The sequence below is a fragment of the Heteronotia binoei genome, chromosome 13, assembly GCF_032191835.1.
Source record: "Heteronotia binoei isolate CCM8104 ecotype False Entrance Well chromosome 13, APGP_CSIRO_Hbin_v1, whole genome shotgun sequence".
In the NCBI taxonomy this organism is placed as follows: domain Eukaryota; kingdom Metazoa; phylum Chordata; class Lepidosauria; order Squamata; family Gekkonidae; genus Heteronotia; species Heteronotia binoei.
Genome location: NC_083235.1, coordinates 45,553,847 through 45,566,838, shown reverse-complemented (window position 1 = coordinate 45,566,838; position 12,992 = coordinate 45,553,847). Strand labels below are relative to the sequence as shown.

The following is a 12,992-nucleotide window of genomic DNA, read 5'->3' as shown; positions in this document are numbered from 1 at the left end:
GCACCCGGAAAGACTGAAAGATTTTCCTATTGTTAAAAATATTTTTAGTCTTGGCAGCCTCTGGATTTGCTTAAAAGGCTTCATGTTTGTAAAACCAACTACGTAGCAAGATGCATTTTTATTGCATGTTGGAGCAGAAGCCCTGGCTGGCATCCCAGAGCTGCTGGTGTAGAGAGGAATGCTGGTCGTCAATTGGATGCTTCCAGCAGCTTCAGTGGCTTTTTATAAGGGCAAGCCCCCAAACTTAAGGAATGTCAAACTGCAGTTGCCCCGTAAAAAAGAATGAAATAAACCACTTGATAAATCTATCTCTATGAGACCATGATTGCCCAAGAATGAGAGTGGGAAGTCCCCACATTTTTTTTTTAAGGCCAAGCCCCAACTTTAAGGAATGTTGGAAATGAAGATGCCCTGTAAGAAGAGAAAAAAACAGAACAGGGTTGCCCAAGAATAAGCGTGCATCACTGTTCTTGGATAGCCAAGATATCAGTCCAGTCCCAAGCTGGACAGTGGCCATCTTTATACACAGAAATCATTGATCTCTGTCAGAGCGTTTTTCTGTGCAGGGTGGCCTTGGAATAGGGTCCTTGGATTAGAAGCACAGAAGGCTACTTTGAAATCTAAATATAAGCAACCATCTTGTCCTAAGAAAATGTTCAAGTCTCAGGCTTCTCATGCAATGATGGGATTAAGGGATGAGCCCCAGTACCTTCTTGTGTTCTGTAGAATGTATATAATGGATTTTTGAAAACAGTGCTTCTATTAAAGGATATTGCTGTTGTTTTTAATCTCTGTTGAAAGTGTGTAAATGGTTTTTAACTTGCTCCAGCCTTGACCTGGATGGCCTAGGTTAGCCCAATCTTGTCAGATCACAGAAGCTAAGCAGGGTTGACCCCAGTTAGAGCAAAGGTGAAGACCACTGAGGAAGTCCAGGGTTGCTGTGTGGAATAAGTCAACAACAAGCTACCTCTGTCCTTTGTTCTTCTCTTGCCTTGAAAAACCCTACAGGGTTGCCATAAACCAGCTGTAACTTGAGAGTACTTTCCACCCCCCATCTCTGCCTTCAGTCTTCTGCAAGAAAGGCAGACTATGAAGTGAACAAATAAATACTGGTTACTGGACTTGAGCAGACAGACTTGACCTGAGGTCGCACCCCTCCTCAGCCATGAAGCCTTCTGGGAGTCATGGGGCTAATGACCATTTCTCAATCTAATCTACCTCAGGGTTGTCATGCGAAGATGAAACAACTTCAGAGTTCCACAGAAGAACGAATACAAAAGTAACAAAAGGATTTTTGAAGAAAATATCACTCAAAAATCCTGCCTTACTTGCAGCAGAATGCATTTACTGACAAATCCAGGACAAAGGAGGGGAAGCACCACACACACACACACAAGCAAATAAGAAAGTAGACTTCAAAGAAGAGCTATGAAACCATCTGTTTGAAAGAAGTGTGCGTACAGTCACCCAGTTCTCTAACCAGTTCAAATGGAAAATTCCACTGAATGAACGTGGGGTATTTCAGCGTAAGCCTTACTGATGTCTAAGAGTAAAGGTCTTCCCTGAACTCATGGAAATATGGCTCACCATTGGGGGGGGGGCAGGATAACTCAGGCTTCTGTGCCTTATCTATGAGCAGTGAGCCTCCATTCCTCTCTTATACTCAAGCAAATCTTTGTACAGTTCCCAGGGGCAGAAGGCTGTATCAGCACATGCAATACCCTCTGCTCTGGGCTCCATTCTCAGTCAACACATCACCACCAACAGTAATCACGTAATTGGATGCTCAGTATGTAGCTGCAGAATGAACATGCACATTCCAAAAGAATGAAAGCAGCTATGATGAAAAACAACCAAGAATTAAAATAATCTGCGAGGAAAAGCTGGGAGAGTTAAGCACATTTAGTATACATTAAAAAAAGGGGGAGGGGACACACTATATAAAAAAAAGGGGGAGGGGGGAGGGGACACACTATATGTTAAGGGTAGTATTAAAAGAGATTTGTTTAGACTCATCCAAACACACAGCTGTCACTACCAGGCAATGTATAGTTGAATAACCTCTGAATGATTGCTATCAATTATACTTTTGTAAAAATTAGTATCCTTTTTTACAGCTCCCTCCAATCTCTCCCTATTGGGGATGAAATTAATGCTTCATTTATTCACATGCACATCCATGATCAACCTCTCATCCACTTCTGAGACAGATGCTGCTTTAACATACTCATTGCTGAAGGTTCCATCATCCAGGTTCTGGGTAACCACAGGAAACAACAAGGTCTTCTCAGTGGTGGCTCTGAGGGTCTGCAACAAACTACTAAAGGAGGCATGGCACCATACAGCTAGCTGCCATTTCGGGGACTGTGCAAGTCTCATCTATTTAGACAGGCATTTGGTGAATCAATTAAAATGGTGTTATGTGGACTTCTGGATCTACACATTTAAACAATCAGCAAGTAAATTTTGGCTGAGAACCACTTTGTATGAATACAAGAAGAATAATATGCCATTACGTCATGCCAACTCATAATGATGCCAACCATGGGATGTTCCAGGCAAGAGATGAGCGGAGGGGGTTTGCCATTGCTTTCCTCCACATAACAACCCCAGTCTTCCTCAGTGGTACTGACCACGGCCAGCCCTGCTTAGTTCCAAAGCCCTGATGAATTTGGGCCAAACTGGGCAATTCCTATTCCCAGGGCTTTTTTTTGTAGAAAAAGCCTAGCAGGAACCTATTTGCATATTAGGCCACACCCACTGACATCACCATTGTTTCACACATGGTTTTTTGTAGAAAAAGCCTGGCAGGAATTCATTTGCATATTAGGTTACACCCTCTGGCACCTAGCCAGCTGGAACTGCATTCCTGTTCAAAAAAACCCCCTGCCTATTCCCCTCATCCCAGTTCCCTTTTTTACCAATCACCATTCATCCACTTTCTTCTTCTGGCCAGAGGGAAGGGGCATAGAGTTAGAGCGCACAGCAGAACCCTCTGTGTGGTTGCAATGGTTCCTAGGCGCTCTCTCTTGCTGCTTTGAGCCTGCCAAAAGTCTCTGTTTGTCTTTAACAAAAAACGGTGTGCATCTGCAATTCCAAAGGGCTTGGGGGGATAGTTTCGCTTCATACATCCCACCCACTCCTAACTGCCTGTTGCTTTCCTTTTCCAAAGCCCATTGCCCCTTAAGAAGTGACTGTGCAGTGGCAGCAGGCACTGGAAGAATCTGTGGACTCAATGACACTGCTTAAAGGCCTGGATTTGAACTCTAGTTCAACTCTAGTGCGTGGAGGGGTTAGGATTAATTATATCACCAACCACCATGGTTTTTAGAATAGCATTTGGAACATAGGAAGTGTCCACCATACAACAACCTGAAACTCAACTCAGATGTCATCCTTCTTTAGGGCTCTGCTTCTGGGTTTGGCTGCAAGAAACTGACTGCTGCTTGGCAAGCTGAGGCATTTCCTCATAGCTGACTCCTGGACTGCTTTCTACAGGTTTAGACTGTGAACATGCAAAGAGTAGCAAAGGAACATTCTGAACCAGATTGGGAAAATAACAAAGGCGGCGGCAGCCACCAGAAGTGGCAGAACACTCGAGCCAGGAAAGTCTCACCTTGACACTAGGTGGTCTTTAGACCAGGCTCCTAGTTCCCTGTTTGCAGTATGGAGACAATATTTACCCCCCCCCACCCCTGGCAACAGGTTTGTTGCAACTTGCAAGGATATCTGAAGACAGGGAAAAGGCTCTTTTTTGAAGGCTCAAAAAAGCAGCACAAATGCTAAGCCCTTGTCAATATCACTGCTTGCTAGATCAGGTGCGTCAAACATGTGGCCGCGGGCCAAATCAGTCCCTTGGAGGGCTCCTATCAGGCCCTCGAGCAACTGGCTGTCATCTGCTTCCTTCTGCATAACAGCTTGCTTTGCAAGGTGTGCTCAATTGCACAGGAGCTACAGAGCAAAACCTATTTTCTCCATTGGCTGAGCCTCCTCCTTTGGGGAGAAAGGGGGGAGGGCAGAGCTTGTTTTTCCAGGTTCTCTCGATCACACAGCAGAGCTACTGAGCCAAGTCTCTCTTCCTTCTATTGGCTGAGGCTCCTCCCCCTCCTGTGTCTTTTATAAAGTTTATATTGCTGCTAACTAATCTTATATAGGTACACACATGGCCCGGCCCAACGTGGCCCAGCCAACCTGACATGGCCCGGCCCAACAAGGCCTCATTTATATCAGATCCGGCCCTCATAACAAATGAGTTTGACACCCCTGTGCTAAACAGTTTCCCCATCTGGCTGTTTGCTATGACTTGTGTCACTTCTGTGAGACTGCCACCCATTTCCTTCTCTCACTGAAAACCTCCTGCAGGCCACCTACAGTGTTCAACAGTTTACCAGGAACAGGATCTCAGAGAGTGGGAAGCTAGTGGCAGGGAAATTCCCCAAGCGGTGCTACTGACCCTGCAGTGCTGAGGAACCAGTTCAGTGCTCTAGGACTACACAAGGGTCATCCAGATCTATCAAGTTAAACCTCATGCACTTACCGATGCTACCCTGCAAGATTTTCCCACTGCAGTTGGGTGAGCTGAGCAGCTGTATTCAAGTCTTGCCTGTTCCCAAGCAAAGCTCACAGCAATTGCCTTGCCACCTGCAGCCAAGCAAAAAGCACAACAAGAACACTTGCCTTAAATGATGTTCAGCCCTAGCGCTGAAGCACCTCGATCAGAAGCCAAAGACAACCCCGTGGTCACAGTCTACACACTGTTACTTTTGGGAGGATTCGAATGGGTCCGAGTGATTTATGCAAAGGCAAGATGTGGCAGAAACAGGCAGGTAGATGTAAATCGGGCACATATCAAGTGAATTACTATTTCAGGGTTAGCAATGCCCTACTGGCCTCATACACAGAAGCAGTAGAGAAAGCATCCTGCTGGCAAACTATTTTGTCCCTTCTCCAAGCCTGAGGCAAGAAGAGGAGACAAGAATGCTCTACTCCAGGACAGAGATAATCCATGAAACATGAAGCACTGCTGGAGTTTCCCCAAAAGCCAGAAGGTCCCCTGGCTGGGCAAATGGAAACATTAAATATCTATTGGCAGTGACCCCAGCACAGTGGCCAAGGCTGGGAGACCTTTGAATATACTATCTTGGATGTGTGCTCATTTTTGGCCTGTTGCTACTAAGCTGGAGAAAACCCCTTTGGGACTGCCAGCAGAGAAGGATTTCAAGTTTTTCACAGAAAATCAGGAATGGACGGGGGTAAGGAGAGGGTCAGTCTATGAAGTATTATCTGTTGAAACAGGAACAGAAGACAGCCCATTTATCAGCAGGTCCTGCCCCAGGGGTGTGCATTTCCTCATCAAAGGCTCCACCACATCCTGGTCAACAGCCTGTGCAGAACCCCTCCCCCCAAAACTATGAGCTTGTAGGAACAACAATCCGCACATTTGGGAAAGGTGTTATGTTAAAGCATGCCGCTATGAAACAACTTTATACCACAGTTATTTTAGAAAGTGATTCTTTAAACTATGGTGTTTTTTCCCTCAACAGCCAAAGAAAACTAGATACCACAGCTAATATTGCCAGATGCCCACCTAGAGATGCCGCTTGTTATTTTAACACATACAGCCAGCAAGTTTAACACCTGGACTCTCTGGCACTTTACTTTCAGTCTCTAGATCTTTTCACATATACTATTGTTTCAACGCATGAAAAACTAACCTCCAATGAAATAAGGCCCCTGGAATTCTGTCTGCCAACAGTTGCCCCTTCCCTCCCTCATCAGCACATCCTCTGCCCCTGTTCAATACATTTGCTTTACAGACATCCTGCCTAGAAACGAAGAGGTATTTGGTTGCGTCTGAAGCTTCAGGAACAGCTAAGAAGCAGATATCTGTGTCCCCCTCCCACTCCCTCCAGCCCAGGTGCATAACAGATTAGCCAAAAGTACAGACTCCTCCTATCCAATTGCTGGCTGTTCTGGACAGGAATGTGCCAAGGGGCTTGGAGTTCCTGCCTGGGAGTAGCGTGGCATACTCAAGGTAATTGAAGCAAGCTATGCACTCTTGGCCATGCCAAGGGTCGCGCGCAAGCCACCCCAAATCTAAATGAGCTGGTCACTCCCAAGGCACCTGGTGCTTCATTCTGCTGAAGGCTACACCGCTTAGACTGGAAACAAGTTCCTGACTGTATTCCTTATCATAGATTTCCTGCTCTTGAGAAGGAGAGGGCTCTAGCAATTGAATGGGAGTTAGAATTTGTTAAAGGAGAACTAATTTAACACCTGTTTTTATACAGACCCAAGCAGAGCGTCTACTGTCCTCAGACTGCCAACACTATTTTAACCCAGAATACTTCTGTCACCCCCTCCAGGTCCTCCCCCCCCCAGCCTCTCCCTCTGACTATACTCTAGCCTGTGACGTTCAGTGACAGGCGGTTCCACAGGCTAGTTAGTTGCTGCAGGAAGGAGTGTTTTCTTGGATCCATTTGGAATTTAACGCAAATTCCTTCTCTGCTGCAGGTGCAGCAAGCACCTCGTTACAGGGGCTGTCTGGCGGCTTTCTGGCTGCACTGAAAGGCCATCTCCACAGATGGTTCCAATCAGCAGGGGCTGGGCCAGAAACTGCTAGTGAGGTTTGGCAGGCAGCATGCTCAACGCACGCATGTTTGTGTTGAAGGGGAAGCCAAGCCCACAGGGGCGTCATCAGAGAAACAGCGTAAGGGGTGTCCCACCCGCCGCTGGACGTCAGCAGCTGGATGGGCAGAAGCTCGCGTCAGCAGATCGCAAAAGTACATGCCAACTGCCATATATAGGCCATGAGGGGAATCCCTTCGAAACCTGGAATCTTCCCTTTCCAACCCCCATAACTTACTAAACTAAATTTAACAGCCAAAGCTGAGGTGGGGGGGGGGACACTGGGAGCTGGTGGGTGCCAAGGAATTACTGCGTTTCTAAGTAACACTGGCTAAGTCTTATTCTAGTGCAGTTATATGTTTTGCCAGAACTAAAGACAAAGCCCCACAAAGTTTAACCAATTCATGCACATTTTAGAACTACGGAGAGGTCACTTTTTCTCACAAATAAAATGTCTGAGTTCCCTTTTTCAGTCTTAGGATTTTAAAACAGGCAATTTTCACAGACTCTTGTAGTGGTCTGCTAAGGTGGCTCCATCAAGAGATTTAAATAGTTGCAAGCAAATTTCCCATAAATAGGAAGACTTGTTTTGCTAAACACAGCAGATCTTTGGTATGGCTGCCATGAAGCGCCTGTAGCATCTACTGGCATGTGACCACTACATGAAAATACCATTATTTAATTAGTCTCCATCAAAACCTGGAAGAATGCCAGGCACAATTTTTTTTTTTACTTTATGGATATCTACTTTCAGCCAATAAAAAAGGAAATATGTCAACATGATGGGGACAACCTGGGAAAAGACAGGTTACTCAAGGCGACAATTACCCAGTTTGACTTCCAAATGATAATCCTTGTAAACCATTGCACATTTATCTCAGCCACTGTTAAAATAAAGATTACCAAGCAATTCTATCTGCTCTCAGCCAGCAAATAACTGATTCTCACATGGGCTTTAGGTGAAATCTGAACCTTGCAGGAGTCTGTTTGTTTCTTCCCAGAATGCAAATGCTGAAATCTAACATCTCCAGCAATCAAACCGTGAGCCCGTCAGCTTCCAACATCAAAAACTAGCATGACAGGGACTTAAGATCTGGACATGGAAAATTTGCTTTCTCCCCTCTTTCATTTTTAAATTGTTGTTAATATCTGCCTGTTGAATTCAAAATCTTTAACTATGTTTTGTGTTGTTTGGGTTGGTCTTAATAAAAAGGCATTACATGCTTTTGCTTCTTTTTCAGGTATGATTGATGCATTGCTATTCATTGTACCCAGGGTTAGAATGGGAAGTTCAGCCAGCCTAGGAGCACGCCCAGCTGAACACCCTTGGAGTGATGCAAACCAAACTTTAGGGGCATGGATGGGCACAGGCTAACTTACAGCCTTTTGCAGGACAGGAGGAGAAAGCTGGTGAGCTTCTGTTGATCCCTGCCACTGCTAAAAGGGTTCAAACCAACTTGGCCCTGTAGCACTGACAGGACCGGACGCTTCACTCTGCTGGCTCCTGCCTGCCAGTGGTCCACCAGGAGCCTTCCCTGCTAGTTAAATGGTTGGTCCATCCCAACTGTGCCAAGAGGGGAGGAATCTCCTTGCTTTAGGTGACGTTCTTCTGCAGCCTGCCTTCCTTGGAGGTTTTTAAACAGAGGCCATCTGACAGCAATGCTGATTCTTTGAGTTAGGCAGATCATGACGAGAAAGGCAGGAAGGGTTCCAATTCCATCAGTGCATAGTTCTTGTGGCTCTTTTGACACTTTGAGGTCAATCAGAAATTTTCCTCCAGGCCAGATTGGCAAGAGATCTGGAGATTTTTGCCATCTTCTGGGCATGGTGCAGGGGCACTAGGAATGTATGTGTGTGGGGGAGATATTTGTGAATTTCCTGCATTGTGCAGGGGGTTGGACTAGATGACCCCGGAGGTCCCTTCCAACTCTATGATTCATGCAGACATTCATAGGGAGAGGCCAATCTTGAACAGCTGCCACCAACCATCCAATTTTTAAGCCCATCTTCCTCCCAAAAGATCAGGGCAGCATACAGTTTCTCTCCTCCCTATTTCATTAGACCACCATGCAGTGAGGTCAGGCAAGACTAAGGGAGGAAAGGCTGGCCTAAGGCCACTTAGAGGCTAAACAGGGACTTGAATTGGTCTCCCCAGTCATTCTAATCACTACGCCACACAGCCTTTGCCAGGCAGTCAAATTAAGGTATTGGTATGTGGAACCAACTTTTGATACAATATCCAGCAATTTTCATGCAGGGATAGGGGAGGGTCTTGGGGAGCAGGGCATAATGGCCAATCTTGCTTAATCATACTTCATCACACACTTTTCTAGGCCAAAAATAACCATTCAGAAACAGCATAAAAGGAGAAGTCAGTCAGAAAGTCCATGCAGACATAGAATAGCTGCATTTATTACTTTTTAATGCAAAGTTGCAGGGCCTGTGGATTCTCTGGCAAGACAACCCAAATTTTGTAAACCATGCAATGAGCTTGTTTTGTAGAAGTTCTCTGAGCCACCAGGAAGGAGAAATTAAAAAAACATCAAGATTTGTCCTGTGTCCTCTGGAACTCCTGCTCACTCCCATTTGGCTTCAATTGGCACTCTTTACATGTTTTTAACTTCACACCAATTAGACTTGTTTTCTAATGTACCTGTGCATTTCTGAAAGGCCTGCCTATCTTCCAAACATGTCTATTAGGTGATAAGAACACAAAGTGGGTAAGCCTGCTGGAGGGTTTGGGGAAAGAAGCACTGGACCTTTGTTAGATCAGGAACCACACAGATGCCACACAGTAATCAGCACAGAGGCGTCAGATGCTCACTCACTCTTTGCTATTGAACTTCTTGCCAGCCAAATGAAGATGTTCTTGCCTCTTCAACACAGACTGTGCTGGCTTTTGTTTTATTTATACCCTGTGTTTCTCCCCAATGGGAATCCAAAGATATCATTCTCCCTTCCCCATCCTTATAACAGCTCCTTGATGTAAGTTAGGTGGGAGGAAATGACTAGCCCAGTGATTGTCTATGGCAGAGCAAGGATTTGAACCTGGGATCCCCAGATCCTAGTCCAATCATGACACCATGCTGTGCTAAGTCTAAATTCTATTGATTTCAGTGGGATTCACTTCAGTGAGATTCCACAAGGAAAGGCGGGGTATAAATATTTTAATAATTAAACCAGACATGCCTCGGGTTGCACTGGAATGCGTAATAGTGGACACAGTCCATCTGAGACCAACCCTTCCAAGGAGACACCCAGAGAATAAGGCTGGGACTATTCCAAGTCAACCGCCCTATACTCAGCCCTCACATTTGCATTTGACAAGACTGGCCTCTACAAATAATTCTACAAAGCATCAATTCAGAGACATGATCTTGATCCAGAGGCTCAATTTTGCTCCAAATGCTGACATATCATCACACTGCAAGAACAGTATCCAGTCTGATATAGTGGTTAGAAGTGGCGGACTCTAATCTGGAGAAAGAGGTTTGATTCCCCACTCTTCCACATAAAGCCAGCTGGGCAACCTTGGGGCAGTCCCAGTTCTCTCAAGCAGTTCTCAAACAGCTCTCTCAGCCCCACCTACCTCACAGGGTATCTGTTGTGGGGAGGGGAAGGGAAGGAGATTGTAAGCCACTTTGAGACTCTGAGTGAAGGATGGGGTATAAATTCAATTTCTTTTTCTTCTTATCCTGCCCACACCAAAACAGACCCTGGCTCATATCTTGGCTGCCCAACATGCTATTTGATGCCAGGGAAGGAGCAAACAGGATGAAAGGGGTACAAACAGACTGTACTTGCAGACTCTAATTTGCAATTAAGGAGAGTGGGAGGAAAGGCATTTTCATTTTCCTGACCACAACAATCTTTTGAACCTTGATACCAGATCAGAGGCAGCCTTGGCTAGGGCAAAAGAAAGGAAATCAATATGGAAATGGGCAGATATCTTTGGAATAGAATTTTTGTGGGGGAGGGAAAGCTTAAGGCCCAACAACTCTGGAAACGATTAAAAACAGCACAGGCAAGACCCACCCCCTTATAAAAAGGAAGAGAGAGAGCACAGGGGAAGTAGAGCAGTCCTACACCCCTTATTGCCCCCCCCAAGACTGAGAAACAAGTTGTAACATTGGAAGAAAAACAGTTAAAAATACTAAACATAACATGAAGAGTTTATAGGGAGGAAGAGAAAAAGTGCAAGAGAACTTCATAGTACCAACAAGCTTTTGTCTCTCTCTGGACACAACATGGACAAGAATTCTTCACCCCGTTCCAGTATATTCAAGACTCATTTAGAGAGGCAGAAATGTATAGCCCAAAAGGGAAACAGTGAGATGCCGTGGGAACTTTTCTTTTGGTGCGGTTGTTCCACCAAATGAATGCAACCGCTCCTCTAAATTAGGAACGGATGTTTCCCAAGACAGGTTACCATACAATCGCCCCAAACCAGAAGCCTTCTACTAGGACCAGCCACAGTAAACACAGAGTAGCGTTGGGAAGAAGAAGGCAATGAAAACCGATATTGGAACAAAATTGGGTTTGCCTTTAAAGTGGCACAAGACTCTCACGGTTTTTTGCTACATCGAGCTCTGCCTGCAGCCCTCCGGAAGACAACAGCGGGCAAACCTCAAAAGTTCTTCAGAACTCTTCGGCAGCTTTGGGTCGCCAACGCGGCCACCTGCCACTCCGGGGGCGCCCACCAGCGCGCCTCCCCAACTCACCTGAGGCTCACTCGCGCTCCCCCATGTGCGCCGCTCCGGCTTCCTTTCCTCCCTTCGTCCCAACCTGGGCAGGATCGAGACCTCTCCGCCCCCGGCTTCCTGGTGGGGCAGCCTGGCCCTCGCTTCTGCCACCGAAGCTGCTGCTGCTGCCTCCCCCCACGCGTTCGCCCCGGCTGCTCTCGCCATCCGTCTGCTGCTTTATTTTCTGCAAAGCCCGCCCCTCCGTCCGGGCCAGAAGGAGCCTCCGTGACGTCAACGCCATGCTCCATTGACGTCGTCGGAATCCCAGCCATCAATGGAGCTAAAAATAGACGCCTCCGAACCCGAAATACACGCCCAAAGCGCGCGCGCACGCTCCCTCTCTCCCCCTCGATTGTGTCGCTGCCGCAGCCCTGCCCAGCCCAGCCCAGCTCCGCGGCGGAAGGAAGAGTCGCCGGCAGAGCTATTTGTGGATCGATTCCTGGCGGACGACAACGGTGACCCGGAGGGGCGAAGGCGGGGAAGAAGAGAGCCAGGTCAGATGCTCTCTCTCGCGATGCAAACTGGAGGCAAAACGGCCCCCGGTAGAACAATCATTGCGAGGGATCAGGACGTGGCTCTGCGCGCGCTTCCTTTAAAGTAAACTCACTGGGTTTTACTTCTGAACAAGCGTCATGCTGCAGTCCTGTGGGCACTGAGGGCCCAGGCCTGTAGCGATGAGCACAGTGGTTCTCACTACCGAGTAACAGGATAGCTATTCTACTCAGGATGCCCTAGAGAAAAGGGTCCTGGCCTTTTAAGTTGTGGAGAGGGACTGTGGAAGCTTTTCATGGCTCGAAGGTAAATAACATCACGTGAACACGAAGTCTCTATTACGGGACTCTTTTTCTCCAGGAGAGTTGGCAGCCGTTCGGGGGCCACTCCCACCTCCTAGAGCTGCGTAGGAAGGCCAGTTCTTTTGTTTTGCTCATGAAAGATGGGCTAGCTCAAAGGAGGGGGAGGGGCTGGCAGAAGGCTTTCAGCCCTGCTTTGCGGCAATCACCTGTACCCTGATTTGTGTCACTCTCCCAAATTCAGAGCTTGTAGCGAGCATCTGGGCAGGTTGGCTTTTTAGAAGGGCTGCATTTTCACGCCCTTTCTGCTTCAAATGTAAAACCCGCACTGGCCAGAATGTTCATGGGAGGGGCTGTGGCTCACTGGCTTTGCATGCAGAAGGTCCCAAGTTCGGTCCTTGGCATTTCCACCAGAAAGCATGTGTCAGACCTCTGCCTGTTTGTGGATGCATTCCTGGCAGTCAGCAATGTCTGCCCTGGTGGGGAGCTGAGGAGATAATATTGACTTTGAGAGGTCTAATTCAGGGTTAGACAGCTTCACGTGTTCATATAGTCCTGTTTCAAAGACCTCTGTTTCTCATGCAGACACACTGGCTCACCAGCAAGAAGTAAGTCACAGTGAGGCTCCAGGTAAGGAAAGCAGCCTTACAGGTATTGTCCTTTGCACAAAGAGGAAGCCCACTTCCTGCAAAATCATGCTTATGGTTTATTTATATAGTCTGTCTTTCTCACTGGGACTCCAGGCAGATTACACAGAGTCAGTATAATCAATAAGCAGTGAAAGAGTTTGGATTGTAGAATCAGCTAGAAGTCTAAAAAACAGAACTGAAGC

The 12,992-nt window shown here is 46.8% G+C and overlaps 1 protein-coding gene across 1 annotated transcript in view; it reads right to left on the bottom strand.

Moving 5' to 3' along the window:
• NR4A1 (nuclear receptor subfamily 4 group A member 1) overlaps positions 1-11,519 on the bottom strand; it is a 37,340-nt gene extending 25,821 nt beyond the window's left edge. The window contains exon 1 of the mRNA XM_060252555.1: positions 11,349-11,519. The gene's annotated coding sequence lies outside the window, so the exon portion shown is untranslated. The remainder of the gene's footprint in view (positions 1-11,348) is intronic.
• Between the last annotated feature and the right edge of the window lie 1,473 nt (positions 11,520-12,992).